The sequence below is a fragment of the Schistocerca nitens genome, chromosome 3 (assembly GCF_023898315.1).
Source record: "Schistocerca nitens isolate TAMUIC-IGC-003100 chromosome 3, iqSchNite1.1, whole genome shotgun sequence".
NCBI classification, from domain to species: Eukaryota; Metazoa; Arthropoda; class Insecta; order Orthoptera; family Acrididae; genus Schistocerca; species Schistocerca nitens.
In genome coordinates, this window is record NC_064616.1 from 599,780,444 (window position 1) to 599,804,267 (window position 23,824).

The window sequence follows — 23,824 nt, forward strand, 5'->3', positions numbered from 1 at the left end:
TCACATTGGAACAACCAAAATAAAACGTTCAAACGTACCTACGTTCTGTATTTTAATTTAAAAAACCTACCTGTTACAAACTTTTCTTCTAAAATTGTGAGCCATATTTTTGCGACTATTACAGCGCCATCTGTCACAAAGTGAAAAAAGTGGTCCAACTAAAACATTCATATTTCTTTACGTACCACACGAATATGTAATAAAAATGGGGGTTCCTATCTAAAAAACGCAGTTGATATCCGTTTTACCTATGGCAACGCAATCTAGCGGGCCAACCACAGCGCCATCTGCTTTCCCCTTTCAAGCTAGACAAGTTTCGTTCTTTGCAGTTTTTTCGTTTGGCACTTATTGCATGAGATATTTGGCCCGGTCGCGATCAATGGACCACCCTGTATAACCCATCGAGCTGCTTACATATTCCCACTTGTACCATGAATACTGAGCCTCAGAACCATCACATTGCATGTTAACAATTTCAAAACCAATGCAAAGTCATTATCCAGATCCAGATTCGAATTTACAGGTTTAGATCCACATGCAACAACGTATGTGCCTGTGAACAGTAGTACTCTATGGGGGACTTGCCTGATTTCTCTGAGCTGCAGCATCTCCAACAGCTGAGACACCTGCCACTGCCAGGGCATATAGTTGAATGAAGGCAGTGGTGCAGTGTAGTTGAAAGAAATCAGGTCCGAAAAATCGGGGAGCCAATCTCAGGGTAGCTGCTGCGACAATAGTATGTACATGTCCTCATCCAACAGTTCCACTACCCTAGTTCAGGGTAACATTGTGTTACTGGAACAATAAAAAACCGTAAGTACATATTTGAAGACATTGTTAACAACAATAATAGTAAATTATTATATTATATTATTATATTATATTATTATTTACTTATCTCTAGTCCTATTCCTCGTGTGCTTAGGGGCAGTTCATCCTCTCACTACTACCCCCAGACATCGAATGATGGGGCACATCGACTGCTGGATAAATAATATACTAAAGGGAGCGGTGGGGTGGGTTGATAAATTGGGTTTCTTGCCGTTTTATTCTGCTCCCACTGGCTGAGGGGGGAGGGTAGTTTCCGCCATTTTAACAACACATGACAACTACTAAGTTACATCATGGCTTTCAACATAATTCGCACAATTACCTGGGTGATTACCCTGAATGACCTTGATCAGTTTCCGGTAGTTCCCCAGGGGAGATGGCATGAGGGAACCGAGGAGCGCCGGCCGCGGTGGTCTCGCGGTTCTAGGCGCGCAGTCAGGAACCGTGCGACTGTTACGGTCGCAGGTTCGAATCCTGCCTCGAGCATGGATGTGTGTGATGTCCTTAGGTTAGTTACGTTTAAGTAGTTCTAAGTTCTAGGGGACTGATGACCACAGCAGTTGAGTCCCATAGTGCTCAGAGCCATTTGAACCATTTTGAACCAAGGAGCCCTAGTTTGTATCCTGACACTGGATGTGAAACCTAACAAAGTTGTGTGATATTATCTGTGCCCGTATTGGTAGTGCTATCCTAATGGCTATGACCATTCCTACTCCATCTCAATTCTGTCTAAATAAAACTAGTAATTACTGTGAAGTGCCTGAATGCTTCAAGTATTCTCTTATTAGGTGTGCTTGGTGGAAGGAAAATGTTTATTTTTGTCGTCCAATATACACATCACATTTTTGTGGTGACTACAGGGAACAACTAAGGAGTTGTTTCATTGTTAGTGAAATATAATTTATTCAAAAATTGTCATAAAAACTATAGGAATTATCAAATACTCCATGTCAACAAATTAAACTCCCGATTGATGAAAGCTGCCTGTAATGAAACCTCACACACTGCCTTGATTTTTCTTTCCTCTGCTAGTCATTTGTGGAACCATTAACTCTGAAATATTTTAGCTGTCGATGTGAGCTGCATTTCATTTTAAAAATTAATGATTTGAGAAATTTTATACGGTTTAAGTTCTTAAAATTCACGTATGTGCACTTTGGACTTTGCGCTAAGCAGTACTACATTGTCTTAAGAAAGCTGCAGCTGCTTTTTCGCCGATTCGCGTGCTGGAGATGAAAGCTTGTACAAACTGCCGTTGTAAGTGTTTCCTCGTGTGGCAAATATCAGGAGATTTAACATATTTTTTTCAAAAAATACTTGCAGTGCGCCTTAGACGCTAGGATTTTCACAGTGCCATTTCTTTCCGTGTGACAAGTTTCAGGGTACGTTTTGACTTGTCAATTTGGACCATTACTTGGTGAATGTCTAGTCCATTGACAAGAACTCATCTCCTTGATGACAGGACAAGTTGATCTTCCCCCACAGCCTATGACTGCTTGTAATGCCTTCAAGAAAGTCGATGCAAAATTAACATCACACCTGCATTCTTATATTAATAAAAATAAAAATCAAAGGGCTATGTTCCTACTGGCTGGATGTATTTCCCATTCACAACCTTTAGCACAATGGTCTTTGTGCATTGGAACTTAATCTTCCTCATCTGGTGGTGATAAGCATCAGATAGCATGGAAAATGACACCCCTGAATTGAGTAATGCCTGAAAATCTTGTGTGTCAGTGATGACAGCAATGGAATTACTCAACATTTTGTCGAGTGTCATCAATGGAGGACTTTTCATCTGTGGTAGTCTCACAGCCATAGAAGGAAGGCTTTTGTTTTCCTTCGTTTGGCAGGTGTATCCTCTTTCTGGCAACAGAGAAAAGCTGTGTGCTTAAAACTGCCTTCTTGTTTGACTTTTGTGGTAGAGTAGCCACTGAATACGCTGCTTCTTTGTTTATAGTAAAGCACACAGATTTCGGGAATAGACATCATGTCGTCCCACCTGATGTACTTCGCAACACTGTCGAAGCCCATTACTCCTTTAGTCACATTCTGGCCAGCGTCTTCCAAAAACACTGCTCGCTGGCTGCCTGCCTGATGTGCTTCTGCCTCACTGGTGCTTTTGTATCCATTGGTACCTTGGTAATGCAAATCATAACTGGGATGCACTGTATGTATCTGGGCTCCAGCCTGTGACAAAGGTTTTTACACAGCCTTATTGATGCAATGGTGATGTCAATGTTCAAGATACCTGGTGTCTCCAATGAACTGGCATTGTTAGCTGCTCCAGACGGAAGACTTATTTTGTTGGTTCAAAAATGACTCTGAGCACTATGGGACTTAACTTCTGAGGTCATCAGTCCCCTAGAACTTAGAACTACTTAAACCTAACTAACGTAAGGACATCACACACATCCATGCCCGAGGCAGGATTCGAACCTGCGACCGTTGCGGTCGCTCCATTCCAGACTGTAGCGGCTAGAACCGCCTGGCCACTCTGACCGGCTTACTTTGTTGGTGGTGCATGTTTTTGCAATTTTGACTGAAATAAACTGACGCTATAGTGTTCATCTTCAGGATTCCAGTGTAGAAATTTTCCTAGCATCAGCTAAGTAAAAAAGAAAATCCAAGCAGTTCACATGTTTATTTGTATGCAAAAACCCGACTACAGAATTTGATTTGTGAGAGACTACGTGACGCATTTGTGAGCTGATTTAAAATACTCGACTTTCTCATTTCACTGTTCGCATTGCTTCTGTATAATGTTTCATTGATTGTATCAATACTTTCTTCTATTGTGAAATTTCGACGGTTTCCAGGTACCGCTATCGATTCTTACTGTTATCGGCAATTGTTGGGTAAAACGTATTTGTGATATTTTACAATTTTTGAGAACAGTAGCAGTATCTTCTATCAAAACAATCTTTCTCTAATGTCGTTGTATGATTATGTAAGAAATGGTGATTTTTTGAGAATTTTTGTATGCTTACAAAGCTATATTTTCGTAATTGAAGTAAGCAATGAGACTTGTGGATAACTTTTTATGTAGCAAATCAGTGTTACAGATACACAGTCCTTGCCAACAGACCATCTTGAATTTCACTTTATATCAACGTTCATAAACGTACATTTTTGAGAATTACAGTACATTAACAGAATTACTGTACATTAACTAATTCGTAGTACTAAATCAGTGTTTGTGATTTAGCCACAGTAGCAGATACTGTAACTAACAAATTGTGTTATATTTAGTTTTCCTTTTCAATAAAAGTATACATTATCTACATTTATCGTAAAGTATTTTCGAACTGGTTAGCGACAGTAATCAGTCTCAACAACTTTTCGGAAACTAGTAATTTTTTAGCTCTAAAAGTTAAAGGGCTTGAAGTTCTTTGTTCACTGTACTGTAAAACATTGCACCAGTCACGGTGCTGGGTAGGACTCACTATTAATGCTGTTCTCGAATAGGGAGTGAGTTATTCGACGTTCATAAGCAGCTAAAAATCTCCCGGACAACCGTCAAATATTCGAAACTGATGTGAATTAGTGTGTTGGAAGAGTTCTCAAGAGTCATGTACCTCAAGTACTATCCTCTCCTGCATATCCCGGATTCTCTGTAGGAAGTACGGCATCTGTTATTACTCCTCCACTTAACTGCGAGTGGCGTTTCGAGCTACGCGTTCAATGCAGTGTAGACCAGGGAGGACTCAGGATGGTATACCAATCCCCTTAACCAAGTTCAAGGTGCTGTCTTTCACTGAAACACACTGAGCCAGTGGGACTTACTTCATCTGTTTTGGCGAAATCTGCTGTCCACTATGTTGCGAGGCGGCAAGCAGAAAAGGGCAGAGGTTTATTAATAGTCGCCAATTCAAATGTACAGCGAATAATGGTAGTCTCAGGCAACTGGCGGGAAGGGACAGAACGGAACACCACGTGCACTCAGTGCGTGTGCCTGGGGTACTCATTCAACATGTTGAGTTTATTCCAACTGCCACAGGGTACATCCGAACTGCAGATTGTAGTGCACACTGGAGCAAACAATACCTGTTGGGCGTACAGGACCATACTTGGGTAATCCAGCGACTGGCAGAGAAAGTTGTTAAGACCAACCTTGCACAAATAGTTTCAACAAAGCTCACAACTTGCAGCTTTGTACTTAAGACTGATCATGTCCGTTTGGTTCTGAGTCGAATGGTTCTGTGATAAGCTAGGTTGCGACTTCCTAGACTTGTGCCATAGGGTTTAGAACTGTAGGTTCCCCCTAAATGGACATTTTAAAAATTTTTTTAACATTAGGTGACGCTATCTGGTCCTGATAATGACAGCTGTGGGAAACACAGCATAAGTGTAAGGTCCGAAAAAAATTCCCCCTAGAGGCGAGAGTATTAACATCCTGGTAGTTAACTGCTGATGCATTCGCAACAAAGTGCCAAAGTTTGAAACACTCCTGAAAAGCAGTGAGGCTCATATAATACTAGGTGCAGAAAGCTGCTTGAATCTTGAACTTGGTAGCAGTGAGATTTCTGGGGAAAGTTTAATTGTTTATTGAAAGGAAAGGCTAATGGGAAAAGGTTGCAGTGTACTTGTCATAGTAGACAAGAAATACAAATCCACAGAGGTAGAAACCAAGGCTGCATCCATAATTGTCTGGGCAAGACTCAGAATCTGAGGTGGGCATAAAATGGTAAATGGATCCTGTCACCCACCAGACTTGTCTCCTGATGTGACAAAATCTTAAGAGAAAACCTCAGTTTGCTCTACATAAGTTCCCCAATAACACTATAATCATCAGTGGAGACTTTAATCATCCAACAATTAATTGGGAAAATTACAGTTTTGTAAGTAGTGGACATGACAAGACATGTGAAACTACCAGGAGCAGATAGCTCAGAACTCCACTCATCATAGAAATATATTGGACCTACTGGCAACAGACAGCCCTGAGCTCCTAGAGGATGACTGCATCGAAAATGGTATCAGACACCATGACATAGTTGTGGCAGCAATGAGTACCCAAGTACAACAGCAGCAGTGTCATACCTCAACGAGGAACTTTATACTTTCAGTACAGAACAGTAGCATGTAGATTAACTATCATTCAAGTTTAAAAGAATAGTTGATCATCATTTTTTAAGTGCATTATCTGAAAACTACCTTGAGCAGCTAAACACCTTCGGGTGACAAACAGACCCGAACTATTTGAAACAGTTAATGCAGAACAGGGAATCAGCGATCATAAAGCGGTTACTGCATCGATGATTTCAGCCGTAAATAGAAATATTAAAAAAGGTAGGAAGATTTTTCTGTTTAGCAAAAGTGACAAAAAGCAGTACTTGACCGCTCAACACAGAAGTTTTGTCTCAAGTACAGATAGTGTTAAGGATCAGTGGACAAAGTTCAAAACCATTGTACAATATGCATTAGATGAGTATGTGCCAAGCAAGATCGTAAGAGATGGAAAAGAGCCACTGTGGTACGACAACAGAGTTACAAAACTGCTGCGGAAGCAAAGGGAACTTCACAGCAGACATAAACATAGCCAAAGCCTTGCAGACAAATAAAAATTACACGAAAAAAATGTAGTGTGAGGAGGGCTATGCGAGAGGCGTTCAATGAATTTCAAAAATGGCTCTGAGCACTATGGGACTCAACTGCTGAGGTTATTAGTCCCCTAGAACTTAGAACTAGTTAAACCTAACTAACCTAAAGACATCACAAACATCCATGCCCGAGGCAGGATTCGAACCTGCGACCGTAGCGGTCTTGCGGTTCCAGACTGCAGCGCCTTTAACCGCACGGCCACTTCGGCCGGCAATGAATTTGAAAGTAAAGTTCTATGTACTGACTTGGCAGAAAATCTTAAGAAATTTTGGTCTTATGTCAAAGTGGTAGGTGGATCAAAACAAAGTGTCCAGACACACTGTGACTGAAATGGTACTGAAACAGAGCATGACAGACTAAAGGCCGAAATACTAAATGTCTTTTTCCAAAACTGTTTCACAGAGGAAGACCGCATTGTAGTTCCTTCTCTAGATTGTCGCACAGATGACAAAATGGTAGATATCGAAATAGATGACAGGGGGTTAGAGAAACGATTAAAATCGCTCAAACGAGGAAAGGCCGCTGGACCTGATGGGATACCAGTTCGTTTTTATACAGAGTACGCGAAGGAACTTGCCCCCCCTTCTTGCAGCGGTGTACCATAGGTCTCTAGAAGAGCGTAGCGTTCCAAGGGATTGGAAAAGGGCATAGGTCATCCCCGTTTTCAAGAAGGGACGCCGAACATACGTGCAGAACTATAGACCTATATCTCTAACGTCGATCAGTTGTAGAATTTTGGAACACATATTATGTTCGAATTTGACTTTTCTGGAGACTAGAAATCTACTCTGTAGGAATCAGCATGGGTTTCGAAAAAAGACGATCGTGTGAAACCCAGCTCGCGTTATTCGTCCACGAGACTCAGAGGGCCATAGACATGGGTTCCCAGGTAGATGCCGTGTTTCTTGACTTCTGCAAGGCGTTTGATACAGTTCTCCACAGTCATGTAATGAACAAATTAAAAGGATATGAACTATCAGACCAATTGCGTGATTGGATTGAAGAGCTCCTGGATAACAAAACACAGCCTGTCATTCTCAATGGAGAGAAGTCTTCCGAAGTAAGAGTGATTTCAGGTGTGCCGCAGTGGAGTGTCATGGGACCGTTGCTATTCACAATATACATAAATGACCTTGTGGATAACATCGGAAGTTCACTCAGGCTTTTTGCAGATGATGCTGCAGTATATCGAGAGGTTGTAAGAATGGAAAATTGTACTGAAATGCAGGAGGATCTGCAACAAATGGACGCATGGTGCAGGGAATGGCAACTGAATCTCAATGTAGGCAAGTGTAATGTGCAGCGAATACATAGAAAGAAAGATCCTTTATCATTTAGCTACAATATAGCAGGTCAGCAACTGGAAACAGTTAAGGGGGTAAAGAGGGGTGGTTGTGGTGGGGGGGGGGGTGTAGAAAGGGTGGAGTGGGGGGCAGAAAGGGTGGAGTGGGGGGGGTCAAAAAGGGTGGAGTGGGGGGCAGAAATGGTGGAGTGGGGTGGGCAGAAAGGGTGGAGTGGGGGGGGGGTCAGAAAGGGTGGAGTGGGGGGGGGGGCAGAAAGGGTGGAGTGGGGGGGGGGCAGAAAGGGGGAAATGTGGAAAGGGAAAGAAGAGGGGGAAAAGAAAGCGAGGAAAGATGAAACGATTGGCAAGGTGCCTGTCTAGTCACAAGCCTCATAGGCAGAAACTGTGAAGAGTGGACGTAATCCCCACCACTTACCAGGGGCACCCTACCTGGCAACACACAGTAATGACCAGCAACATGGACAGAGGGAGAGAAGCACAGCAAAACACATTAAGACCACCAAGTCATATACAACACACTAGAAAAAGAAAAAGAACAAAAATCGGGTAGGGCCAGTACTAGGGCTGGGGCAGATCACCAAGTGCAGACAGCCACTGCCTGGTCAGTGCAGAGGAGGCAGCAGGGCATTCTGCCAATTACTAAATGGACCGACAAGGATGAGACGCACTCCCTGAGCAAGAGACATGAAAACCCTCTTCATGAATGAACTGTTAGGCTTTTCAGCCGCTGCGGCATCACCTGGTAACACGAGGATAGCGAGTCGAGAACGTTAAGAGTCCACTGCAGGGTGGCTAGTTAGGATAGGCCATCAAAATGTGGACCACTGTCAAACTTGCGCCACAATGGCAGTAGTGCTGATCATCACAATGGAGGAGATTAACATGGGTCAGCCAAGTATGGCCAATGTGGAGAAGGCAAAGGACAATGGAGCCCTTGCGAGAGGTCCACATGGAAGACCTCCACAAATTCGTAGGCTCCTTTATCACCAGTAGTTTGTTTGGCGAAGTCAGAGTCTGCCATTCTGTATTTCAAATCCTTAGAACTTGACGGCATCATACCAATCATAGGTCTTGGTGTCAGAATACTGACCTGAAGATGTCGCTTTCCAGTAGCCGATTCCCCCATCCTGTCAGTGAGTTCATTCTCCAGGATCCCAACGTGACCCAGGGTCCAGACAAAGACCACCAAGTATCCACATTCTTCGAGGACAAAGAGGGAATCCTAAATTGTCAGGACCAATGGATGGGAAGGATAGCACTGGTCAAGAGCTTGTAAACCACTCAAAGAACCGCCACAGATGAACTCACCAAAGCAGAAATAGATATGCTCAAGAGCATGAGAGATGGCTACCAAATCTGCAGTGAAAACATTACAGCAAGAAGTGGAGTCCATCGCATCCTGGGTGAACGTACGCAAGTCATAGCGACCAGCAACCATCGAACCACAAAATGTGCCAAGGATGGAAAACTGGTGGTAGAGGGCCTCAGATTGAGCCAAGTCTTGTGGACCTTGTGACAGGTGGATGGATGGAGAATGAACGACAGCATATGTGAGCAGGCACAGAGAAGAGATCTGTAACATGGGTCTGGAGCTTGAAAAAATTGACCAGCTGCAGATGGTGATCGTAACTCCTGACCTGGGCCACTGTTGTGGAAGGTGGGTCTCCATATGTGGAAAGAGGAGACAGTAATTCGGGAGCAGTGGATGCACAATGCATAAGCAATTAACTGTTGTTGATGGTGAACGTGCAACAGTGCAACCCCTGCCTCCACTAGGAGGCTCATCATGGCAGGACTCCCATAATCTAGACAGGACTGGAACAATGCTGTGTAGAGCCATATCAGAGTAGAGCAGTCCACACCCCAGTTGGTGTTGCTGAGGCCTCTAAGAATGTTGAAGTGCGACCAACATATCTGCTTTAGTTGAAGGCAGGGAAGCCATGTCAACCAGGCATTAAAAGACCAGTGTCAAAACCCAATGAGAATCCACCACACTGAGGGGCAGGCCATCAAGGTACACATCTCGATGGGGATGCACAGTATGGCGACGATAGAAATCTGTAACATGGGTCTTGGCTGCCGAAAATTGGAAGCCGTGAGTAAGACACAAGATGGTGCTCTGAATAGCTCCCTGCAGTCTGCATTCAGCAACACCCATCGTGGACAAACAAAAATAAATGAAAGGGTCAACAGCATCCAAAGAGGGGGATACTGTTTGTCCAACAGCTGCCACACCACCATTGATAACCACGAGAGAGAGAGAGAGAGAGAGAGAGAGAGAGAGAGAGAGACTGAAACCAGAGTCCTGTGGAATCCCAGTCATCTGCAGATGGAAGGTGCTACAAGAGGTGCCAACCTGTACCTGAAAAGCGCAATATGAAAGAAAGTTCCTGATAGAAATCCGGAGTGGGCCATGGAGGTCCCAGTCATGTAAGGTGACAAGGATATGATGGTGGCATGTGATGACATAAGCTTTATCTAATCGAAAGAGACTGCAACAAGATACTTGGAATCTGCAATCCAATTGGCTTTTGCCTGGTGACAAGTGGACTAAATTATTTGCACTACAGTGGTCTTGGTGGAAACCACCCTGGGTCTAAGCCAGAAGGTCTCAGGGTTGAAGGATCCAGAACAGTCTTTGAGTAACTTGCAGAGGTCATTGGTTAAACTGATTGGACGATAGCTGCCCATCTGAAGAGGTGGTTTATCCGCTTTTAAAATTGGAATAAATTGAGAAGGGAATTCCCCCTTGCTCCAGGGACAGTTAACAATGGTAAGTATATGACGTTGGATAGCCACTGATAAGTGCTGAAGCATTTGGTTGTGCACCCTGTCTGGTCCAGGAGCTTTGACAGGCCAGAGAGCAAGTTGCTAAATGGGCTTTATCAGGATCCTTCCAATGGGGAACAAAAGATAAAGGGGGTCATTCCAGATTGTGTTTGAGAAGACAAAGCATGGATGGCTCGTGGACTGACACTGAGTCCTGGGCGAAATACTGAGCAAAATGCTGAGTGATAGAGTCTGCACTGGTGAGGATAACACCACTCAGGAAAATTCCCGGGACACTTGTAGGACGACAACCAAAACTGCGCCTGATCTTTGCCCATACCTGTGGAGAGGGTTTATGTGGCCCTACGGCAGTAACAGATCATCCCCAACAAAATCCGTTTCTGGTGTTTAATAAATGAGCCTGGGTACAAAACTGTTTGAAAGCCATGGTGTGATGAAAAGATGGATGTCATTTACAGCATTGGAGAGCACGACGGTGAACCACATCAATTTTGTGGGTCCACCAAGGGACAATCTTCCATCAGGTAGACATATGGAAGAGGGAAATGCTGAAGTACTGCCAGAAGGATGTCATCAGTCAAACTCTATACAGACTTATTAATGCCAGTGCGTGGTGGAGCAGCTGAGATGGAACCAAGGAAATAGCATCCCAATCTGCATTAGTGAAAGCCCACGTGGAAGGGCATCCCAGTGAGTGATGCTGACATCCATGAATGTATGATCGGACCCTGAAAGAAGGAGGAGGCGAAACCCTCCATAGGATGTCAGGGGGACTTGGCCCAAGACTTACACATCTTCTCCTCCTTCAGCAGGCAGAAAGCGGTGTGGTCAGGAAGAGAGCCATTTGAAGGAATATCAGATCCAAAAAAGAGTGAGCGACTTTGAGGCCCACAGAGTGTGGGTCCTGCGTCAAACTTGAAGTAACAGGCTTCTTATTCTGGAGTTGCTAGGGAGGGGAGGGGTGGGGTGGGCCTCTTACAGGGAGCCACATCCCAACAGGTGCTGAAGAAGGGAGCTGCTTCAGTGGCTGAGGAGAAGGAGCGGGTCTGGAAGGGATGGAACAGGAACTGCCAGAGAGGAGGAAATGACGGGGGTAAAGAAGAGGAGGAGGAAATGATGCAACAGAAGAAAAGGTAAACACCAGAGATACTGGATGGCGATGGTTGAATTTCTGTAAGGTCTCACAGTTGAGAGTTTCGAATTCCTGAACCTTCCTTTCCTTTTTATAGATTGGACAATCTGATGAGCAAGGAGAATGTTGGCCAGAACAGTACAAGCACTTGGGCAGTGGGTGGCAAGGACTCCTCACATTGAGGGGGCAGCTGCAGCACTGCCAAATAGGAGTCATCTCACATTGTGAAGATGTGACCCAAATTGTGACACCAGAAACAGTGCAAGGGAGGTGGGATATAGAGCTTCACATTACAAAGATAAACCAGAACAGACTTTTTCGGAAATGTATCCCCCACAAAAGCCAGGATAAAAGACCCGATATCAACACAATTTCCTTTAGGACCTCTCTGTACTCGCCAGACGAAATTAATGCCATGTCATGCCATGCCATGCCATGCCATGCCATGCCAGAGTAGCCTAGAGTTCCTCACCAGATTGAAGGAGGAGGTACCGATGGAAAATAATGCCCCAAGCCATTTTTAAGGACTGGTGAGGAATAATGTGCACAGGGATGTCTCCTAAGTGCTCACACGTGCAAAGGAAACACGATTGACTGGCAGAAGAGGTTTTGAACAGTACGGAACCATATCACATCTCGACTAAGGGGGTTAACTTCACGATTGTTATCTTCTGTGTGTTCTAAAACAAAAAAAAAGAGTGGTTTGGTAGCAGTGAAAGTCTCCCTGTCTGTCTGGGAACAAACCAAGTAATGGCTAAAGGATTTCGTCCCAAGCTGGCAGGCCTGCTCCTCTTCCCAGTCAGTGAATAGGGAGGGGAAGGTTAAGGGAGCAATAGTAGTAGCACGAACAGAACCATTTCTATCTGATGAGGCATCTGCAGAAGAGTGGCCAGAAGTGTGGAGCAGAGCACACTTAATATGCATAGCGTCTGCCCTGGTACCACCCACTCCAATCAGGTGTTCACCCGGTGGATGCTACCCAGCTGCAGAAAGGGCCACCTGGCACAGCAGTCACTGTTGGAAGTTCAGATGCCCCAAAAAGATGACCAATAATTCCTCCGAATACATGAAGCTGCGACAGTTCAGACACCAGACGGTGATCCCTGTGTTGTAAGTGGGTTCAGGCAGATGGGTATGTAACAGCCCCACCACATGGGCAGGCTACTGCATTGGTGATCTAGTGGGGGAAGGAGGGGTTGAAGGCTACAGTGGGGAAGGGTGGAAGGAGGAGACAGAGGAACCCACACTCTCTGCTTGGGTGGGAGTTCTTTCTCAAATGGCCCATCACATGGAAACAATTTAAAAAAGGGGGGGGGCAGAAATAGCTGGAGAAAAGGAAGAGTGGAAACATGAGAGAAGACTGAAGAAATAGCAGAATCAAGGGGATAGCTGGGTTGTCCTAAAAGGGAAACACTGGGAAGAAAGAAGGGTTGGGGGGGGGGGGGGGGCAGGAGGCAGGATGGGCAAGAACGGATATGGCAAAGGGAATGCGGTCCAAGAGAGATGAGAGGCTGCTGCAATAGTTCAGGGCCCCATGCACACCACACACATACCCACAAAATAGCTGATTGTGGGGGCAATATACATATATATTTTTGGTTATTTTCACATAAGACTTCAGGATTACTGTGTAAGGATATCTTGCGATTTGCATGACTGGAAAATTTTGAGGAGACAGCAAACACTCTCAATGTTCTTTTCTTCTTATTATATTTTAAACTTCTCATTTCTTTTTTTCCTCAATGATTGCCATATTGAAAGAAATTGTTTTGGGAAGGCCTCACGATGTTTCGTGGTGAAACCCTTCCTGCCAACAATTTCGAATCTGAGAGAGGGGTGATGTGAAGTAGTGGCCAGTTTCAGCCCTTTCTCCACACATTTTACACTATTTGCATACTGGATTTGCATGAGGCACTCTTGCTTCATTTATTTTCCGTCTCAGTTTTTACCTGTCACTTTTCACCAGTATTGCACACTGATTACGCAAGTGGTTAGGGGCTGGCTTGTAGCAATTTAGATAATCCACCCCTCAGATTCTAATCTCACATTCATTCTTTTAGTAGTTTTTCGTTTAAATTCATCTAGTATTGATCACAGAAACTACTTTCTACTGGCGAAAAAAAAAAAAAGAAAAAAAAGGTTCTGGGAGAGCTGTCAGTCACTCAGAAGGCACACACTAGCATACAGCACAGCCAACTGGGTGAGCCTTTAAGGGATTATCTTCCTGGCTCACCTTCCAAAGACATTGAGCAGTAGACCAGAAGACTTGTCCTCTATAGCAGGATGGGAAACCACTGGTGGAAGGGGTGAGAACCCTGTCAGTAAACAGCTGTCCTCTTCCCATTATCCTGCAATGTGTTGTTTCCAGACATTTCCTCAAGCAAAATATATAACCACTTACGCGTCTGTCAATATCCAAACTTTACCTTACTGTGAAAACACTCTGCGAGGCCCAATGAAATTTCCAGAATTTCTGACAAACAAGTCTGAATATAGAAATGGGGTGAAACTAGTTTCCTACCTCAATATAGCCATATTTCATTGGAGGATACGTCTTTAACTTTATAATGGAAGCTGTTGGTTTGTTGGTTTAAAAGAGGGGAGGAAGGGGCAAAACTGCGAGATCATCGGTCTCTTGTTCCTGGTAAAATAATTACACAAGAGAAAGAAGAAAGAAAGGAGACGAAAAGCACAAGAACAGGAGAAAGGAAGAACCAGAAGAATGACAGAAGGACAACCAACAGTACTATGGACAAAACAGGAAAAGAAAACCGAAACAAGAAACAGGTAGAAGGGATAAAAACAAGAGAGCAGATGACCTTAATTGGCACAGTTTATTGTGCGTACTGAAGTTATGCCATTCTGTCTCCCAAAGCCACAAAACCTTCTGGTGTAGTACCGAATGCAGATCAGTTGCAGAGAATCTGAGCTCCATAAGTGGATTCCGTGTAGCCTGTTTGGCCAGCCTGTCAGCAAGTTTGTTGCCTGGGATTCCAACGTGACCTGGGGTCCACACAAACATCACAGAACGACTCGGCTGTTTCAGGGCATAGATGGACTCCTGGATGGTCGCTACCAAAGGATGATTGGTCGCTAGCTTAAGGCTGCTCATGGAGTCAGTACACTGAAGAAACGACTCCCCAGGGCATGAACGGATATGCTCAAGAGCACAAGCTATAACCACCAGCTCGGCAGTGAAAACACTGCAGCCATCGGGCAAGGAATGCTGTTCAATATGTCCTCCATGGACATATGCAAAGCCGACGTGATCAGCAGCCATCGAGCCGTTTGTGTAAACCACTTCATGGCCTCGGTACATGTCAAGAATCGAAAGGAAGTGACAGGGGAGAGCTACGGGGTTAACTGCATCCTTAGGGCCATGTGAAAGGTCCAGGCGAAGCCGCGGCCTAGGTGTACACCATGGCGGTATATGTGAATGGACCTCAAGTATAGGTGGTAAAGGAAACGACTCCAGTTCGGAAAGAAGGGATCAAGCATTAACTGCAATTGGAAGCCCTAACCTGGGCCACCGATGCGGGACATGAACCACTGTGGCTGGGAAAAGGAGACGGTAATTCGGATGCGCACACTATGAAGTGTGCAACGTAACTGGCCAGTAGTTGTGCACACCTAACCTGCAATGAAGGAACTCCAGACTCCACCAGGAAGCTGCTCACCGGACTCGTCCTAAAAGCTCCTGTCACTAGACAAATGCCACAGTGGTGCACTGGGTCGAGTAAATGTAACGCTGAGGGCGTCGCTGAAGCATAAACCAGACTCCCATAGTCAATTGAGCAAGAGCTTTGTAGAGCTGCAGCAGTGTACAGCGATATGCACCCCACTTGGTGTTTCTCAGGCAGTGCAGGGCATTGAGGTGCTGCCAGCAGCTAAGGAAGGCGAGGAAGTCAAGTCAATCGGCAGTCGAAAACCAGTCCTAAGAATCGATATGTCTCCACTACAGTAAGTGGATCGTCATTAAGATAAAGTTCTGGTTTCGGATGAACAGTATGACGCCGACAGAAGTGCATGACACACGCCTTTGTGGCCGAAAATTGGAAGCCGTGGGCTAGAGCCCATGACTGCCCCCTGTGGATGGCTCCCTGTAGGCGCCGCTTGGCAACACCAGTACTAGTGGAGCAGTGCGAAATGCAAAAGTCGACTGCATACAGAGAAGGTGAGACAGACAGCCCTACAGCTTCTGCTAGGCCATTAATCGCCACTAAAAATAGAGATACACTCACTACAGAGCCCTGCTGGACCACATTCTCCTGGATATGGGGGGAACTATAGGAGGCACCAACTTGGACACAGAAAGTATGAAGTATCAGGAAATTTTGTATAAAAATCCGGAGTGGGCCTCTGAGACCCCACTCGTATAATGTGGCAAGGATATGTCGTCACCAGGTCGTGTCACAAGCTTTTCGTAAATAAAAAAAGACGACAACCAGGTGTTATAGCATCTGGAAAAGGCTATTTGGATGGCAGACTCAAGGGATCCAAGATTGTCAGTGGTAGAGCGACGCTGGCGGAAGTCGCCCTCACATGGAGCCAGTAGGCCATGTGACTCCAGGACCCAACACAACCACCGACACCACACATTCCAGCAGCTTACATAGAACGTTGGTGAGGCTACAGGCCAATAGCTATACACACCAACCGGGTTTTGCCCAGATTTGGGCATTGGAATAATGGTGCTCTCCCGCCATTGTGACAAAAAGACACCATCGCACAAGATCTGGTTGAAGATGATGACGAGATGTCACTTGTAGTCAAGTGAGAGATGTTTAATCATCTGAATGTGGAACTGACTGGGCCCGGGAGCAGTGTTGGGGCAATGTGTAGGGGCACTGAGGAGCTCCCACTCTGTAAATGAGGCATTATAGGATTCACTGTGGTGTATAGTGAATGAGAGGACTTTCCCTTCCAGCCGCTGATTGAGAGTGCAAAAGCCTGGGGTGTAATTCTCTGATGCAGAGGCTTGGCAAAGTGAAGTGCTCGGCAATCACAATTGCGTCGGTAGATAACACACCATTTATGTTAACACTGGGAACACCTGTTGGGGTCTGGTACATGGAAACACGTTTGATCCTTGCCCATACTTGGGAAGAGGCCGTATGGCACCCAATGGACTAGACGTATCTCTCCCAACACTCCTGCCTCTGTCATTTGATAAGTCAGCCAACGCAGGCACAGAGCCATTTAAAGGTTATGAGGTACTCCAGGGAAATGTGCCCCTTATGCTGCTGTAGAGCTCGCTAATGCTCCGTAATTGCATCAGCGACTTCTGGCGACCACCAAGAGACTGCCTTTCGCCACTGGTACCCTAAAGAGCGAAGGATCGAGTTTCCTGCCGCAGAAACGATTGTTGTTGTCACCTGCTCAACCATCACATCAATGTTACCATGTCGGGGAGATTCAACAGTGACAGAAGCGGTGAAAGTTTCCCAATCCGCCTTGTTTAAAGCCCATCTGGGCAGATGTCTGTGAGCCTGACGCTAAGGTAGTGACAGGAAGATGGGGAAGTGGTCACTACCACACAGGTCGTCATGTGCTCTCCAGTGGATCGATGGGAGAAGTCCTGGGCTGCAAATTGATACATCAATGGCCGAGTAAGTACCATGAGCCACACTGAAATGTGTGGCAGCCCCAGAATTTAAGAGATAGAGGTCGAATTGCGACAGTAAAGTTTCGACATCTCTGCCTCAGTCAGTAAGCATGGTACCACTCCACAAGGGGTTATGGGTGTTAAAATCTCCCTAAAGTTGGAGAGGTTTAGGGAGTTAATCAATCAGTGCAGCTAATACATTCAGGTGTACTGCACCATCTGGAAGAAGATATACAGTGCAGATAGTTATTTCCTGTGTCGTCCTTATTCTGACATCCACAGTTTCAAGAGGGGTTTGAAGGGGCACAGTTTCACTACAGACGGAGTTTAGGACATAAATGCAAACTCCACCTGAGACTCCATTGAAGTCGCTATGGTTCCTGTAACATCCCTTACAGCCACAGATGGCAGGGGTCTGCATTGTTGGGAACCAGGTTTCCTGGAGAGCAATGCAGGAAGCAGGTGTAATGTTCAACAGTTGCCGTAGCTCAGCTAGGTGGTGGACAAAACCACCGCAATTCCACTGGAGGATGAGGTCATCATGAGACTGGGAAGACATGGGACATTCAATGAGGCAGTTTATGCCACAGGGTCACCAGCTGCCATCGACTTATTTCCTGAGCAGCGGACACCAGAATCTCCACCGCATCCTCAGACACAGAGCTTGTAGATAGCAGTGGGTGCCAGCACAATTCCGTTGGTCATAGGGACCATCTTTTTTGATTTGTCTCGCTGCTCCTTGGATTTCCCTGGCTGGGAGGACTTCACTGATTCAGTCTCCAGGACTGAGGATGAGTGTGAAGCTGCTTTTGGGCTTTTCAGCCGCTGGCAGGTGTCATCTTTCCCACTAGCAGAAACTTGGGAAGGGAGTGACCCAAGGGACCACTTCCTAGCAAGAGGAGCCGAAGACGACTTACGCTTCTCCTTTGCATAAGTGGGGACTGGTGTCCTTGATGTTTGGGGTGGGACAGTGCTCCCAAGGTAGTTGGTGTATGAGTAAAAGGTAGGGAAGTGCCCACTCCACCATCAAGGAGACAGGTGTAGTCTTCTGGCTCTGAGAGGTGACTGGGGTTTGCAGAGCTGATGAGGCTATAACTGTTGTACTGGCGGTGTAAGATGATGTCATACGTACAGGTTGTAGGCGTTCATATTTCCTCTTAGCCTTAGTGTAGGTCAGTCAGTCCAAGGCCTTTTATTTCATTATTTCTCTTTCTTTCTAGAGTACCCTGCAGTTTGGCAAGCAAGGCGAATGGTGCTCTCCGCAGTTGACGCAGATGGGAGGCAGGGCACAGGGAGTTTTTTTTTTTTTTTTGTGGTTTTAGGGCGCACAACTGGAGTGGTCAAAAGTACACAGACTAAATTATGAATGCACTGCGAGGCACAATGTTAAAACAGCAACTAAAAATGACAACACTTTGAAAGGCACATTAACAGGCAAGAGATTAAAAGAAAACTGCATAATCAAATGCCCTTAGAAAGGTTCGTCAAGTGGATAAACTATATCTAACTTTAACCTAGCCATTTCCCTTTTTAAATTTTCTAACCTACCTGCCCGATTAAGGGATCTGACATTCCACACTCCGATCCGTAGAATGCCAGTTTTCTTTCTCCTGATAACAACGTCCTCTTTGAGTAGTCCCCGCCTGGAGATCCGAATGGGGGACTATTTTACCTCCGGAATATTTTACCCAAGAGGACAGCATAATAATTTAATCATACAGTAAAGCTGCATGCCCTCGGGAAAAATTACGGCTGCAGTTTCCCCTTGCTTTCAGCTGTTCGCAGTACCAGAACAGTAAGGCAATTTTGGTTATTGTTACAAGGCCAGATCAGTCAATCATCCAGACTGTTGCCCCTGCAACTACTGAAAAGGCTGCTGCCCCTCTTCAGGAACCACACGTTTGTCTGGCCTCTCAACAGATACCCCTCCATTGTGGTTGCACCTACGGTACGGCTATCTGTATCGTTGAGGCACGCAAGCCTCCCCACCGAAGTCAAGGTCCATGGTTCATTGGGGGGGATCCTTTGTGGTATGCAATGCTAATCAAAAGTAGTGTATATGCCCAATTTTTCCAAGTGTTCTGCTCCATAAAGTGGTACTATATGCTGATCATACTATCCTTGCTGTGCTGGATCCAAATCTATATGGGCTGAAAAGCAAAACATTAACAATGGTGGGAAGAGTCCCATTGCTTCACAAAGGCAAATTAATATCAAACAAAAGCAAAACCAAAACTATTAATTTTTTCCACAGCAGTATGAGTGAATGTTTAGGAGTGTGATTTAGTTAAGCTAAAGGGAACATGCATGGACATAAATCAGATATGAAATGCACACATAACATTTGTGTACTAAGCTATTACAGCTGATCGTCCTGTTACACAAATTAAAACAATGACAGTAACCAACAGCCTCTGTCTTCTTACAGTGCTCTATTTCATTCTCTTTTATCCTGAGACACACGCTCCTGGTGTACAAACAGAGTTCATGTGGTAAATAAAAAGCAGTGGGGCAATTGCAGACAGATTATTGAGTTGGACACAGTTTAAAGAACGAGAGACACTGTTTGTATGTTCCTCTATTTTGATGGCTATATCCTTTTACCGAAATCTTTTACCTTGCAGAAATGTTATACATCATAATGAAACACTGAGTAGAAATAATCTGGAATGCAACTGATCTTTATACATGAATATTTTGAGGTGAAAGGAAGGGATAGGAAATGGGTTGGGAAAAAGATAGGAAGGAATTGAAGACTTCCAGCCATATAGGGCATTGCATACAGGGTGGCCCAAGTTGAAAATTTGTGCCAGACCATGTATAACGAAGTATACAAGTAATACTATAATACTTGTTATGATATGATGTACAGGGTGATTCAAAAAGAATAGCACAACTTTAGGAATTTAAAACTCTGCAACGACAAAAGGCAGAGGTAAGCACTATCTGTCGGCGAATTAAGGGAGCTATAAAGTTTCATTTAGTTGTACATTTGTTTGCTTGAGGCGCTGTGGACTAGGCGTCAGCGTCAGTTGATGCTAAGATGGCGACCGCTCAACAGAAAGCTTTTTGTGTTATTGAGTACGGCAGAAGTGAATCGACGACAGTTGTTCAGCATGCATTTCGAACGAAGTATGGTGTTAAACCTCCTGATAGGTGGTGTATTAAACGTTGGTATAAACAGTTTACAGATAATGGGTGTTTGTGCAAAGGGAAAAGTTCTGGACGGCCGAGAACGAGTGATGAAAATGTAGCACGCATCCAGCAAGCATTTGTTCGCAGCCCAGGAAAATCGACTCGCAGAGCTAGCAGAGAGCTGCAAATTCCACAATCAACTGTATGGAGAGTCCTACGAAAAAGGTTAGTTATGAAACCTGAACGTCAACTACCCGAGGCGATGGATCGGCCGCCAGGCAGCCTGTGACAGAGCACTTCATCACTGGCCTCCAAGAAGCCCTGATCTTACCCCCTGCGATTTTTTCTTATGGGGGTATGTTAAGGATATGGTGTTTCGGCCACCTCTCCCAGCCACCATTGATGATTTGAAACGAGAAATAACAGCAGCTATCCAAACTGTTACGCCTGATATGCTACAGAGAGTGTGGAACGAGTTGGAGTATCGGGTTGATATTGCTCGAGTGTCTGGAGGGGGCCATATTGAACATCTCTGAACTTGTTTTTGAGTGAAAAAAAACCTTTTTAAATACTCTTTGTAATGATGTATAACAGAAGGTTATATTATGTTTCTTTCATTAAATACACATTTTTAAAGTTGTGGTATTCTTTTTGAATCACCCTGTACAACAAAATTGTATATAATATTAACAACAAAAGTGGTGTAGTACTGAATGTATGGAATTTTGATGTTACCTGTCACACACTGGTAGTTTGATATACCCTGTCTGGCTTATAAATAGATGGGGTATGGAGCCCTAATTCAGTTGTGCTCTGGGCTGTATGATATCATACCATACTCCATGTACGTTGTGACAATGTATAATGCAGTTGTCATTAATGTGTTGTGCCATGGTTCTACTCTATATTGTGCCCATGTTTATAAGCTCACTCACTTTCACATCCCTAAACAGATATACAGGGTGGAGAAAAATTGTGTGAAGAAATTTTAACCCTGGATAGCTGATGTTGTGTAGGTTGACAATGCACAATTTTTAAACTACGGAAACTTGGCGCCACATGCTCCGATTGACTGTAGGTTTGCCCTGTTGCCAGATGCTCTGGACAAGGCATGACCACGAATGCTTTGCCTGCTGGAGATCGCGATGTATCCAAGGTAGCATGCCAGCCTTCCACTCTGGGGGTCTGGGGGCAAATCCGCTGGGATACCAACACATCCATTGTAGTTTCATGATAAGACATACTGGGAACAAACCCATCAACAGCTGTTAGTTCGCATACAGAAAGTCTTTTACAAATTGTATCAGCCCTGAAAAGGGCCTTTTTTGGGTCTAGTACATTCTTTACTTAAAGTAGGTACTCGAACTGGTGACCCTCTGACACAACACAAGCTTGTTAACATTGAATGGAGTTTTGCCAAACTTTTTCAAAGATTACTGGCATTGCCCTGATGTGATTGGCAGCATGTTAAATGCAATCCATTAATTCCCCTTCATTTCTAAGTGGTTCGCGTCCAGGTGGGTGAACTAGAACCTCGAAGCGTGCGCACAGAACGGTGGTGTGAGGTCTGATGATCACGTGGGGCCATTTCTTATGAGCACCTCTGCCAATTACCTAGCTATCGAAGAGTTCATTTAAATATCTATGCACAGCACAACTGTTATATGTGGGCAACCCATTATGCTGCAAACACATGCATAGCTGTATGTCCAGGGGAATATCTTCCAGCAGGCTGAGTAGAGTTTCTTGCAAAAATTAAAGGTAATTTGCCCTGGTAAGTCAAGGAGGTAGACAGACTGGCTCAATCAGATGGTCACCCACAATGCCTGCTCCAAATGTTGAGCGAAAATTGTTCCTGGTGTCCGTGGACAATTGTGACATGAGGATTTCCCCTTGTCCAGTAATGAATGTTTCAAGTGTTGTAAAGGCCATCCTGATGGAAGGTGCACTTGTCGGTAAAGAACACAATGGTGGGGGAAGTTGGGATCTCATGCAACACATCGCATAAACCATCAGCAAAACCCTAGCCTGTGTTCATAGTCTGCCACAGGATTTAGGTCGTGGACAGGGTCCAAAACTAAACGGATGCTGGCCGTCATCCCTCAAAACCACCCAGACTAACCGATGAGTGACCCACCTGTCACATCCAACTGCTTGAGTACTTGTCATAGGTGCTGCCTCAAAATGCTTGAGAACAGTCTCTTCAAATGCAGCATAATGTTCGGGGTCTTCCAGCATCACCATGATATCTCACTAATGAGCCTGTTTCACCAAGTTCTCGGTGAATTGCTGTAAATGTTTGTGGACATGGGTGTCGTCTTGCTTTGGTACCATTCCTCATACAACCATCAAGCTTCATGCACATTACCATCAAATAGTCCATAAACAAAAACCATACCCATTGTTCATATGAATACTGTGCCACCATGCTTACCATATGACTAAATCGTAGGTGGTGTGCGTGTGTGTCCTGAAGCAAAGCTTAAGTGTGAATGCCTCAGACGTGAGGTAGACACACACAGCAAGACCTATTTGACACGTGTTCATATCACTTTGGGGCAGTGATGGAGCAAGGGACATTTGTATGTGTGGACTGACAACTGCAGCACTGCCTGTCAACCGATGAGTGGCAACAGGGCAATCCCACGGTCAATCGGAGCATGTGGCGCCAAGTTTGCATAGATTAAAAATGGTGCATTGTCAATCTACACAACATTAGTAATTTTGGTTCCTACTGGCATCAGCTATCCAGGGTTAAAATTTTGTGACACAATTTTTCTCCACTCTGTATATAACATTCCAAATTATACATGTAATATATACTATTTTAAAATTTTCAATAAGTTCTTACTGATGTAATATGATTATTGTATTACACATGCCTTTTTCATCATAAAACTGTATGTGCTCATGTATTAAGTACCCATTCATCAGACAATGACAAACTGTTCAAACAAGATGCAGAACAATAAAGATTTTAGCAGATTTGTAAGGGTTTAGACATAAAAATATCATGATCTTACAAACAATTAATGCAATTATAAAAAAACAATAAAAAAGAAATTACGTATTCCAGATGCAGATATCAGTGAGTACACTGGCATTCACACGATACCCTGTAGTGGCACCAGCACATTAACCAAAAAACTGAATTCTGCTTGCTTTGCACTTAGAAATCTCTCTTATTCTGTTGGCTTGCAGATAGGATTTCAAGCATACTTCCCCCAATGGAATAATCTTCTGGGTCAAAGTAGCTAAGGCAAAAAATTTTATAGTATTTTGTGGCATGCTCCAACATGAAACACTTGATGACTGTGGTCAGAACGAATGGGTATTCAGTCTGTGATATTAGGTATGCTGCAGAGAAAACCAAGACATGAAACGGTTCTTCAAAACAAGGATGACCAACACACAGCATTACCTC